The sequence below is a fragment of the Lissotriton vulgaris genome, chromosome 2_1 (genome assembly GCF_964263255.1).
Source record: "Lissotriton vulgaris chromosome 2_1, aLisVul1.2, whole genome shotgun sequence".
NCBI classification, from domain to species: Eukaryota; Metazoa; Chordata; class Amphibia; order Caudata; family Salamandridae; genus Lissotriton; species Lissotriton vulgaris.
In genome coordinates this window covers 613,317,051-613,330,467 of record NC_141687.1, presented here as the reverse complement: position 1 = coordinate 613,330,467, position 13,417 = coordinate 613,317,051, and the positions used below count along the sequence as shown (strand labels likewise).

General features: G+C 49.0%; 1 protein-coding gene across 3 annotated transcripts in view; it reads right to left on the bottom strand.

Annotated features, from left to right (window-relative positions):
• TMEM39B (transmembrane protein 39B) overlaps positions 1-13,417 on the bottom strand; it is a 230,285-nt gene that overhangs the window by 184,772 nt on the left and 32,096 nt on the right. The window lies entirely within an intron of this gene.

The following is a 13,417-nucleotide window of genomic DNA, read 5'->3' as shown; positions in this document are numbered from 1 at the left end:
ATATGTACCTTACCACGAAATGATCTATGCTCATTAAAAAACATGAACTTTAGTTTTTTCCGTATTGATTACAAGGCCCCGGGTGGAGCAGAAATCCTCAAACCTACTTAGGGCTTTTTGCAGACCACTGGGAGTTTTGGAGACGATTAGAGTATCGTCTGCGAACATGAGGATAGGTATATGTTCTTCGGCCAGCGGCGGGGCATCCGAGTGGACCGCAGAGAGGAAATCGGCCACCCCGTTAACTAAGAGTGTAAACAGGGTTGGTGCGAGCACACAACCCTGACGCACTCCTCTGTTCACGGCAAATGACTAGGTAACCTCGCCCCTGGCCCCCCACCGGACCCGCGCATGGTTACCCTCCTGTGAGCGGATGATCAAAGATAATAATTCAGGGGACATCCCCATCTCACTTAAGACACGCCACAGCCTACATCGTGGCACTAGATCGAAGGCTGCCTTCAGGTCCACAAATACCGCGTACAGGGCCCCTTTCCCCAGAACAACTGTCTTCCAATAGATAATAAAACGGAAGACCTGATCAATGGTGCTTGTAAGGGGTCGGAAACCCACCTGCAGTGGAGTAAGGATTTGCTCGTCTTCCATCCATGACTGAATTTTTTGCAAAATCAGTCTATCCATGATCTTTTGAATGGAGTCTATAAGACTAATTGGTCTGTAATTTGCTGCTACGGATTTGTCACCCTTCTTAAATACTGGAATTATCTCTGCCCCTTTCCAGGGAGCCGGGATTGGGGCACCGCAAGCAATTGCGTTTGCTAAATGTCTAATGTACAATCGCCAGGAAGGTTTATGACTTAAGAAATCGTCCGATGGGATACTATCCCTTCCAGGGGCACGTCCCGGTGTAATAGAATCTAATGCCCTATCCACATCCGCTAGTGTGAATATCCCACTTGTAAAAAAAGAATGGACATACGGGTCAATGTTCTGTTCGTCCTCCAGGGAAGCATACTGGGGTTCAAAATATTCAACCCATAAGTGATGGGCAACATTGTTCTGCAGGGGATCCGGACACCCCCCTCTATCCCACTTACACGTGTCCCAAAATACTTTACAATTTCGGGACACGCATGCTTCCTTAAGCTCCAGCCATCTTGCCTGGTCCCAGAGTTTTTTGGCTTCTTTAACTGCTTTCCTATAGGAATCCCGCGCCAACCTCACTCTTACTGAGTCCCCAGCACCTAGAGCTGTCCCCAATGCCCTCAGAGAAAGCAGACATTTATCATTAAACCACCCTTCCACTTTCTTGTGCCTGCCTTTCTTAGTATTAGCAGGTTTGCAGAAGAATAGGTTTAGCCGATCAAAGAGCGTAGTGTGCGTCTCCGTAACCTGGGACAGTAAGGTCTGGCATTCCTCACCAGTTCCCCACACTTCCTAACTCCTTATTCATGGGTAATAATGTTTCCGGAAGTTCAGAAACATTTCTCCATTTCAGATGTCGTGTATCATTAGTTAGTGCCAGCTCACTAGTCCCTGCCTCTACCTTAGTAAATAAAGCTTCTCCAAACAGCCCAGTCATTGTAACAACAAGTGGGTCATGATCGCTTTCAGCCCCAGTGGTAACGACCATGTCCTTTACAAACTGCCACAATAACAGACTTACTAGCACATAGTCAATACGCTCGACCTGAGACCATTATTAAAAGTGTCGGCCTCCCGCTTATCAGACAATGTTCGCCCATTTACGGCCCTCAGCTGCTGGCCTACACACATCCCCTTCATTTGGATGGCCGCCTCTGACCATTTCTTAATTGGCTCAATCTCTAGGGTAGGTATGCCCCATTTTACGTCTTCATCCTCCGTGAGGCACTGATCCTCAAGCCCTAGTGGTTCAAACGTAGTGTTAAAATCCCCCACGACTATCGTACTAGTGTTCCTCGGCATACAATCCAGCAACTCCTCTATGTCCGCTACAACCTCCGAACGTCTCCCACCAATAAGGCCTCTTGCATAGACGTTATAAATACACAAGCTAGGACCCTGCACTGGGGTGATTTTTATCGCAAGGATATCAATATTATCTGTGGGTATTTGGGATACTTTGCACCGCAGTGTCCGTCGTACCCAAACCATTAGACCCCCCATTGCTCGCCCCTTTGCTTGTTTTACCGCTGGAGCCTGAAAGGTAAGATATCCTAGTCGAAACACGGGCTCTACCACCCAAGTCTCTTGAAGGAGACATATATCATGGGCTTCGATGAAGTCTGACCATTCGGTAAGTACTAGCTTGGAGCCCAGCCCTGCGATGTTCCAGGATAATAGTGTCACACTAGTAACCCTATGAATCCTATGAATACCACGATCCACTACCATGGAACAGCCATCCTGGGTAGGGGATGGATCAGAACTCATAGTCAGCCCCAGAGTCGGTAACAATCCATGAGCCCCAATTCCACCAGGGGATCTTGAACTACCATCAACCGGGGCTGTATTCACTATAATTCTACCAGGCGAGCTATTGATTAAACTAGGAACAGCATCAACCAGATCCCCCAAGTTTGACCAAAGTGAAGGGGGTTAACAACTTTCTGGACATGTACTGGGATGTGGTGACTAGGAGTGATTTGATGTCAATCACACTGCTCTAGGCCAGATAGAACGTAATACCTATTCCCTGTACAGACACCAAAACCACCTCCCTTTGGACAGACCCACTCCTTCCTACCTGGGCATTCCAAGGACCTAGAGAAGTGGCTGGATAGAAGTAGGTTAGCGGGAGTGATTTAATAAGGGAGTCCGTACCATGATAATCCCAGCTACATATGTGCTCGACAACTCGGATATCCCTGAAATGAATGATAATATTATACCCCTTTATAGTTTTACATCTTGACCCAACCCAACCCACCCTTCTTGCAAATAGGATTTCGGACGATACCCTAGGGGGTAGAGACCGATTCGTGTTGAGCCAGTAAATACACTTATTTTTCAGGTCTGGATAATCCTCTCGTTGGCCTGGTCTTAGTGAAGGAACCCCAGTCAAAATACACACATATGGAGCAGAGGCCGGGGGAAGGTCTATACATGGAAGACAATCTAGCGATGGGTCATTGGACACCCTATTACTACAGCCTGGATGTTGGGTCCCCAGGTTAGAACCACCCACCCCTGATCCTTTAGCACCCGGTAGCCGCACTCCATTGATACCATCCAAACTAATCTGGGGGGTTGAGTCACTAACGGTCATGGCGGTGTTACTTCTCGGTACCGCTACCTGCGTTGACTGCATTGGGGGGTTAGGATTTGGGATGGCCTCAGAAACTACCACAGTCCCATGCCCACACCGTGTACTAACCACAGACCCACCAATGTCTTTGGCATTGGCCCCTGCAGCTTCAAGGGTTGTAAGTCTCTTTTCGATGGAGTCCAGTCTGTTATAGATTGTAATACAGGACCTATAAAAAAAGCTGCTCAAGTTTGTCCCACGTTTCCTGTGGCCAATTCGATGGAGTGTCCCATCCTGGGTGGCGTCACTGGGTCCGTCACAGCTGCCATCGGGGACTGAACCTCTGTACTATTATTTAGAGATTTAGATATAGGCCCAGGCATTTCAGCTAGAACATTTGTCTTCTTAATTTTAGCTTTTCTTCCCTTATGGGCTGCACCCCCGCGCTTCCTTTTGGTCACCGGTATTGGTTGTACAGATTTAACACCTCGCGTGGGATGGACCCTTACAGTACTCTCCATGGGGTCAAGCAAAATACTGCGTTCTAGGGAACCAGTTCGTACGTCCTGCATATTTCCCTGGGTGGGGCATAAATGGACAGACTCCCCATGGGCTGAATGTATGAGAACAGAATGGGTCCCGTGGTTCACCCCAGCACCTTCACTTAAGGGAGCGTCAGAACCTGAGATAGTAATAGGAGACACCGCCCTAGCCAGCGGTCCTATTGAGGACCTTTTATTGAAGGCAGGATCCAATGACAGCCCTTTCTCTGTACGGTCAAATTCATGGGCTATAATTGATGAAGCCCGTACAATGAATTGGTCCAGCGTTCCGATAATAGTTCCAGTAGGGGCCATTTTCCCTCCCTTCACAGCCTTTGAAGACATTTTATGGCAATAGGTATAGTCTTACTGCAGTTAATAATAATCCAATGAAGAAACCCTCTGGTGGCAGACAGCCTATGTACAGGTAGCAAAAGCGTAGGGGGCCCCCAGTAACGGATATAAACTAACCTTGGGAAGTCGTTGAAAGGGAGTGGCCCCGTCCCGTCCTCGAGCCGTTCTCAAACGGGCTCAAACGGGCTCAAACGGGCTCAAACGGGCCCGCCCTTGGCCCGGGCTTCGCCCTGCGCGCGTCCCACGGGACTGGAATGATACGTCCGTTAAATACTCCTCCTGCGGGGGCGTGGCGGGGGTGGGGCGTGGCGGTAGGGCGGCTGTTAGCCCCGCTGACCTCTGGGGATCGTGGTTCTCCCGAGCGTGTGCCCCTCTGTAGCTCCTCAAGTAGGAAAGCCCAAGCCCCTGTAACTGCGAGCGTTTTCCGTGGAGCGGGAAACGCGAGAGGTATTTGTGCACCTTCACCTGGGTCAGGGGCATGGCGTGGTGTGGTGGTAGGTTCTCCGGAGCGTGTGCCCCTCTGTAGCTCCTCAAGCGGAGCGGGAAACGCAAGAGGTATTTGTGCACCTTCACCTGGGTCAGGGGCATGGCGTGGCGGTAGGGCGGCTGTTAGCCCCGCTGACCTCTGAGGATCGTGGTTCTCCCGAGCGTGTGCCCCTCTGTAGCTACACAAGCAGGAAAGTCCAAGCCTCTGTAACTGCGAGCGTTTCCCGCGGAGCGGGAAAAGCGAGAGGTATTTGTGCACCTTCACCTGGGTCAGGGGCGTGGCGGTAGGGCGGCTGTTAGCCCCGCTGATCTCTTGGGATCGTGGTACTCCCGAGCGTGTGCCCCTCTGTAGCTCCTCAAGCAGGAAAGTCCAAGCCTCTGTAACTGCGAGCGTTTCCCGTGGAGCGGGAAACGCAAGAGGTATTTGTGCACCTTCACCTGGGTCAGGGGCGTGGCGTGGCGGTAGGTTCTCCGGAGTGTGTGCCCCTCTGTAGCTCCTCAAGCAGGAAAGTCCAAGCCTCTCTGTTAGAACTGGCTATTTCTGATTGGCTAAGGCTGACGCCAAAGCTAGGCAGAAACCACCATTCTAGTCAGGGCAAGGGAGTCACACGCCAAGATAACCCCTGCTCACCCCCTGGTAGCTTGGCACAAGCAGTAAGGCTAAACTCGGAGGCAATGTGTAAAGCATTTGCGCCAGCACACAACAGCAACAACATACTAGGCACACCACAAAAGGAACTCCACACAAGATTACATAAAAATAACTTCTGTATTGTCAAAACACATCAGATAGAAATCACACATGTACATTGTGCCAACTGGCACGGGCAATATTCACAAGGGATTATTTACACAGGACAGGGCCACGTGGGCGCCTGTCAGAATCAGCACTTAGTAGAAATTAGAATAAGTATAGCACAAAATAACAGTTATAAATCACAACCAGTAACTACTGGTAAAGGTAGGTACACACTACGCCAGCGGTCTTCAATCTGTGGGGCGCGACCCCCAGGGGGGTCGTGGAGTCCTGGGAAGGGGGTCGCAGATTCTGCAGAGTGTAGCTCCTGGCATTAGGCTGATGGAAGGTGCTCACGGAGGCCTAATTCACACCGAGGTGTGAAAAACATCAACGCCTCATTAGCAAGTAAAAGGTCTTTTAAAGACCTGTCAAGTACTTGGGTGTGACTGTGTGTGTGTCCCTGAAGCTGTTTCAGCCGGGCTCACATACACGAGCTTGGGGGAGCTGGGGGGTGGGAGGTGGGGAGGGCGGGGGGTGGGGGCTGGCCGAGTGGCTGTAGTTTAGCCCTTTGAGTTCAAAATATGTTGCGCACCTGGAGCTGTGGGTCCCATGACACGTCCCCCGCCCCCAGCAGGGAGGCACAGTGATGCCCTCCCATGAGCAGGAAAGAAGAAGGACGACGACGCAGAGAGATACTGATCCCCCCCACCCCCCCATGAGAGAGGCACAGAAAAGGTGGGTGAATGAATGATGGGTGGATGGATGGATGACAGGCTGAAGGATGGATGGATGTGTGAAAAGGTGGGTGGATGAATGATGAGTGGGTGGATGAATGATGAGTGGATGGATGAATGATGGATGTATGGATGGAAGGATGAAAGGGTGGATGGATGAAGGATAGATTGGTGAAGGATAGATGTATGGATGGAAGAATGAAAGGGTGGACGGATGAAGGATGGATGGATGAAAGGGTGGATGGATGATGGATGGATGTGTAAAAAGATGGGTGGATGAATGATGGGTGGATGAATGATGGGTGAATGGATGGATGAAAGGGTGGATGAATGAAGGATGGATGTATGGATCGGAGAATGGAAGGGTGGATGGTTGTATGAATGGATAAAAGGTTGCATGGATAAAAAGTTGCATGGATGAATGATGGATGGATGTGTGAAAAGGTGGGTGGATGATTGATGGGTGGATGGAAGGAAGGGTGGATGGGTGAATGGATGGATAAAAGGGTGGATGGATGTGTGGATGGACGGATGTGTGAAAAGGTGGGTGGATGAATGATGAGTGAATGGATGAATGAAAGGGTGGATAGATGAATGATGGATGTATGGATGGAAGGATGAAAGGATGGATGGATCAAGGATAGATTGGTGAAGGATAGATGTATGGATGGAATAATGAAATGGTGGACGGATGAAGGATGGATGGATGAAAGGATGGATGGATGAATGATGGATGTGTAAAAAGATGGGTGGATGAATGATGGGTGAATGGATGGATGAAAGGGTGGATGAATGGATGGATGAAAGGGTGGATGGAAGGATGAAAGGGTGGATGGATGAAGGATAGATTGGTGAAGGATAGATGTATGGATGGAAGGATGAAAGGGTGGACGGATGAAGGATGTATGGATGGATGTGTGAAAAGGTGGGGGGATGAATGATGGGTAGATGGATGGATGAAAGGGTGGGTGGATGTATGGATGAAAAGGTGGATGGATGATGGATGGGAGGATGAAAGAGTGGATGGGTGAAGGACAGATGTATGGATGGGAAGATGAAAGGGTGGATGGATGTATGAATGGATGGATAGAAGGTTGCATGGATGAATGATGGATGGATGTGTGAAAAGGTGGGTGGATGAATGATGGGTGGAAGGAAGGGTGGATGGGTAAAGGATGGATGTATGGATGGATGGAAGGATGAAAGGGTGGATGGATGAAGGATGGATGTATGGATGGAAGGATGAAAGGGTGGATGGATGGATGTGTGAAAGTGTGGGTGGATGAATGATGGAGGGATGTGATGAGGTCTAACAGGCGCATTTATGGTTGTCAAAAGTTGATGAAGAGGAGTACCAGTTTCTAGAAACTTTTGTCGGAAGGAGGTCCTTACGCCTAAAAACGTTTTACAAGGGGGTCTCGGCATCAAAAAGTTTGAAGACCTCTGCACTACGCATTACTAATAACCATAGGCCTAGATCACGCATGGACACATAACCTCTCTAGTATAACTATACTAGGCAAAACACCCCCACCTAAGAATAAAATACATCTAGGGGTATAGACCAGAACACATTACACATGATGTATCACAACATTCAGAGGTGTAAGGAAAGAAAACACATGATGCATAAAAACACATTCAGCGGTGTAAGGAAAGAAAACACATGATGCCTAAAACATTCAGAGGTGTAGGGAAGGAAGAACACATGATGCATAAACCAACACATTCAGAGGTGTAAAATCAAGGAAGACACATGATGCATAAAAACATTCAGAGGTGCCAGAACATAACTCAATAGCGCAAAAACACATGATGCATAAAAACATTCAGAGGTGTAAGATCAAGGTGCGTAATCATATTAATGCATTACATTTCCTAGCACCACATCACATTGCACAAAACTCACATTAGGCAATTACCAACACATAGATAATCACATACCAGCCCCCATCTAATAAAGGGACTAAAGAGCCCTGTGTCCAGAATGTCAGGGCGCGCTGCCATGCAGTGCCAGTCAGGGGTGCGCCACCGGCGCAAAACCTAAACGTTGCAGGTGCCCACCACTTGCTGGGCACCTGAGGACAATCCCAAGCGCCTAAACGGTGCAGCTGCCCACTAATTGCTGGGCAGCTGGGAATCAAAACTGTGACATGGTCCTCACTGACCCTTAAGCGCAAACTGCGCCCACTGCTGGAGCCACACAGGCTCTGAACTGCGCACATTGGAGCCACACAGGCTCTTAAACAATTATGGCCATTAGAGCCCTCGAGGTTCTGAACCAATACCTCGCAGGCAGGAGGGGGCGGGCACCGGCAAGGTGCCCCGACGCCCCCTCTAATTAATATGGCCCTCGGAGCCTTCTCGGGGCTTTAGACAAACATGGTTCCCAAGCCCCTCACAGGGACTTTTGCAACAAATACGGTCCCTCGGTGGAGCCTTCGGGACTCTAGAACAATGTGCCCCTCGGAGCACTCTGGCTCCACAAAGCAATCAGGCCCTCGTTGCAGCTGACCCCTGCCAACACGGGGGCAGATGAATAGCAAGAATGCGGGCACTGAAAATGGTGGGGCGGCCCACTGCCCTCCGGGGCCGCCCTGCATGTACTTCCTGCTATGCCCGTCCCACGCACCAGCCGTAGCCCCTTCAGAGCCTGCCCCAGCCTATCTCACTCACCGGCTGCTCTCTTCGGCGTGATGGCTGTGCACCATGCTTCGCCCGGTCCCCCATCTCAGGACCGGGACTCGGGGGAAGGCTAACTCCTCGACCGGGGCTCCCCCCAGCACACGGGAGCCCCGCACCACTTGGCTCTTTCCCGCTGGCGGCCCCAGGGCTCTCCCTACTTCACGGGAGCCCCGGGCCGCGGGCAGCCATCATTCGCCCAGCCTCTCCTCCTTCCTCTCGTGCCGGCCGCGGACGCGAGACTCCTCTTGCAAAACCGGAAGTCCCGCCCGCCGCCAGGCAAAACATTGCCTGACTTCCGGTTCTAATGGCAGCGCGGCCCTTTCCAGGGAGGCGGGAGTAGTGCCTCCATATCGATCTCCAGGCCAGCGGCGGTAAAACACGAGGGGTGGGCACCCTCGCCATAAATATAAAAATAAAAGCGCTACTAAGCGCTTGGGGCACAGTAAAGCGCTCCTAGCGCTGTAAGTAAAAATAAAGCACTCTCAGCGCTGGGGGAAATAAAGCGCGCCAAAGCGCTAGTAAACAGATAGAGCGCTCCCAGGCGCTCAGGGGGGAAATACAGCGCTTCCAGGCGCTATAAATACCAATCAAGCGTCTCCAAAGCGCTTAGGCTTCAACAAGCCTGGGTAAAGGCAAGAAAAAGGTCTCTGCAGGAAAATGCAGCTTCTCCATGCTGCCAAAGGTCCCAGAGATTCCAAGGGGCAAAGCAAAGTCCCCCCAATCAGCCCAGGCAAGGCAGAGGGGTGCCAGAGAAGTCCTTCAGGCATCCAGGAAAGTCCATCAGGTGTCCAGGGGCTGGGCAGGGCTCAGGGAGGCAAGCCTTCCCCTGAGCCCAAGCAGCAGCACACCCCTGGCAGGATTCAAGTCAGAAACAAGAACATTTTTAGAGTGTCACAGCACCCTTTTTATACCCAAAATCCTTTGTCTAAAGGGTGCAGGCAGTGTGAGAACCAGCTGGAACTGGTTATAGGGAATTCCTTTCACTGGCCAGGCTAGGGACATCAGACGCACCCCAGGGGGTGGAGCCAGCATTATGTGGGGGAAACCCAAACCCATTTAGGACCCTCAAACCAGACAGTCAATCCACAAGGAGGCCCAGGCTCACTCCTCCCCTCACATCAGCATGCTAAACACTCCATTGACCATCGGGGCAGACCCTCCCAGACTCTTGGAGCCAGGCTCACCAGCCAGCCTCAGCCAATCACACGCCAGACACAAATTACACAAATATGCCAACTTCTAAAAGTGGATCTTCTACACTAGACACACTCATGCCGCATATACCATTACACAGCATTCAATCTCACGAGTTCTCACATACCAAACTCGAACCTGCACTCCCCACACATCAGGAACTACCATGGGCATACATATTCCCCATTCATTCCTATGGGAGAGCAGGTCACTCACCACACATACACAGAGAGCTCAAGCACTTTACACTGTACCACAGTGAAAAAGTGCGCAGAGGCCTAAAATCACCCACACCAGGTCACAGAAACAGGCTAGGAAAAAGCAAAAAGTCTCTGGGTGAACCTGCCTAAAGGGCCGGGTCCAACACTCTCTAACTGCAAGCGTTTCTGTACTCAAAACATGGAAACATTGGCTTATCCACATTTGGCATATTTAATTTACTTATAGGTCCCTAGTAAATTGCAACATATGTGCCCAGGGCCTGTAAATTAAATGTTACTATGGGCCTTCAGCACTGACTGTGTCACCCACTTCAGTAGTCCTTTAAACATGTCTTAGGCCTGCCACTGCAGAGCCTGTGAGTGCAGTTATAAACTGTCATTTTGCTCTGCCAAGTTAACCTACCTGCCAGGCCCCAACCATTCCTTTTATTACATGCAGGTCACCCCTCAAGTAGGCCCTAAGCATCCCTATGGGCTGGGTGCAGTGTATTTAAAAAGTAGGACATGTATGTTTGAGTTTTACATGTCCTGGTAGTGAAAAACTACTTTACGTTTTTCACTACTGGAAGGTCTATCTCTCCCATAGGTTAAACATTGGAATTGCAGTGAAACATTTTAAAGTGTAATTTCCAATTTGGAAAATATAGAGATTTAGAGTTTGTCATGTGTGGACTCACAATTTAAAATCTCAACTTATGGTGAAGTAGGGTTTTAAATTGTGAGCCTGAATGCAAAAGATCTGGGCTTAAATCCATTATTCATTTGCTCACCATGCCATTCCAGTTTGGACCCAGCCATAAGCAAATCAGTCTTGACCATGTTTCCGATGAGAACAGTCCAACCTGACCTGCCAGGCCGGGTCCTCCCTAAAATGGAAATAAGCATCCTAGGACCAGTGTGAGTGTATCACACCCTCATCAGCCAGGCTAGCTTGAATTCAATGGCATAGTGAGCACGGGACTGGCGTATGGGCATACCCTTTCCACTTGGGGTGACTAAAGGAACACAAAAAGATGATAAACAAAATGATGAACATTGTCAAACATTAATCCCAGTACAGAGATCTAGGCCGAAATCCATAGTTTTTAGAAAGTTGACATTTTCTTACTTTAACCATTCTATGCCTCTGCCAGTCTCTGAATGCATGTCAGGGTTGGGTAACAGCTGGGCTTTGTGCATTCCCTCTAGACAGTCACACAAAGGGAGATGGGGTGTGAGCTTGGTATCCTGATGGCCCATCACCATGCTGATGGGCCTTCCTGAGGTAGTTTGGGAAGGAGGAGCTGACACACACGAATAGGGCTGTGCCTGTCCCCACACAAAATGCTGCATACCCGCCTCCCCCTGTACTGAGCGTGGAGCCAAGGCAGGAAAGGCAGGGAACTTGTGATCTTCAAAGGTCTCTTTGATGTCTCCCCCACTTCAAATGCACATTTGGGTAGAAGTACTGGACCCCTGACACTAACGAATCAGAACTTTGCTGGAACCAAGGACATTCTGCCTGGAAGAAGAGCTGCTGTGATGCCGGGGGGACTGCCACTTTGCTATCTGCTTTACTGAGTTGGCCTGCTGACTGCTATGCTGCAGGAGGGTCTGCCATTTTTCTACATGCTCTGCTGTGTCAGCCTGCTGCCTGATTGCTTCTTGCCTGGGAGTGAGAAGGACTGGGCCTGCTCTCTATATCCTTGAACCAAAGTTTCTTTAAGGGCTTACCCCATTCTTGAAGTTTCAGGGCCATCAAAGACTTCATTCAACTTTGCTTCAGCTGCTATACTCTGCCATCTGCAAGTCCTCCCTTACCTGAGGTGCCAATCCAGTCCTGGGCCTCAGAAGTGGGTTCTGCAGCTGTTTTTGCCTCAAAATCGATGCAGTGGATACTTTGCACAGATCGGAGTCAACACAGTGCCCTTGCGACACAAATGCAGTACCAAGCCAAGGACATCCCTGCACGGCTCAACGACGAAGTGGGTCCAGCCCATGAGGTTCAACGTTATCGCCTTGACATAGACGAAGCACCTGCATTGTAAAGGAGTTTGACACAGAAGCCTTCATCGACTATGTGGATCAACATGGAAGTTTCGCCCCCATCCCAGAAATTGACAACACGACTCCTCGCACCAAGTATTCGACATCAATGCTTGCTCCAACCAAGGTATTTTGTCATCGGAACCTGTCTTAAGCCCTGAAGCCGGCCTGACCTCCATCGTGGTCGACGTGAATTTTGGATTTACCCCAGTCTAGCACGACACCAAGTAACCTTTTAGGACTATTAACTTCTAAGCAATATTTTGGGATTTAATCTTTGATAATTAATCTTTCAACTTCTACTTATTGGATTTTTGTCGTTTTGGTCTTGTTTTACTCAAATAAATATTCTCCATTTTTCTAACATGGTGTAGATTCTTTTTGTGTCGTGTTTCCACTGTTTTACTACAATAAGTGTTGCACAAATACTTTACACATTGTCTCAATTTAAGCCTGTCTGGTCTGAGCCAAGCTACCAGAGGGTGAGCACAGGTTAATTTAGGATGTGTATCCAACTTACCCTGACTAGAGTGGTGGTCCCTACTTGGACAGGGTGCATACCTCTGTCAACAAGAGACCTCATTTTCAACCAGTTATGCTAACTTCTACCCATGGTATGGAGCCCTGTTACCACTGGTAAAAAATAATCGAGAAAGAGGTTTGCTCTTCAGGTACAGATTTAGTGTATTACATCTGTCTTTAGCCCATCCAAGAGGCTGCCAGGACTTAAAATCCTTGCTGCTGTGACAACAGGTCCACACAGGTCACAATACACTTTATTATGTTTTGTAAATGTTATACTGTGCCCAGGAAAACTTTTATTGTCCTTTACGCAAAGATAGAGGCTTTTTACAAATTCACTTTTCTGTTGCTACAGATGTTACCGGAGGAGCTTGTTCTTTTTAATGTATGTTTTTTAAGAGCTGTACTTATCCTCAGCAGCACAGGAAAATTAATAATTCAGCTAAATGTTTATGTATTCTTTTATGGACGTACTGTTTTTATGATAATGCCTTTATGATCTAGATGTATGCTTTTATGATTTAAAATTTAACTGAATATAGATATATATTGATTGACTGATTAACCCTTAATCTGTTGTGGCCCTCTTGGAGCAGACCTTGTGATGTCTCAACACTTGCAAAATGATCACCTTTTCCAAATACAGAAGGGCATAAGTAAGTTCCTGAAACTGGTACACAATTAGGAACAGGACTGTGCCACAGGAAAGGCAACCATGGACTAGC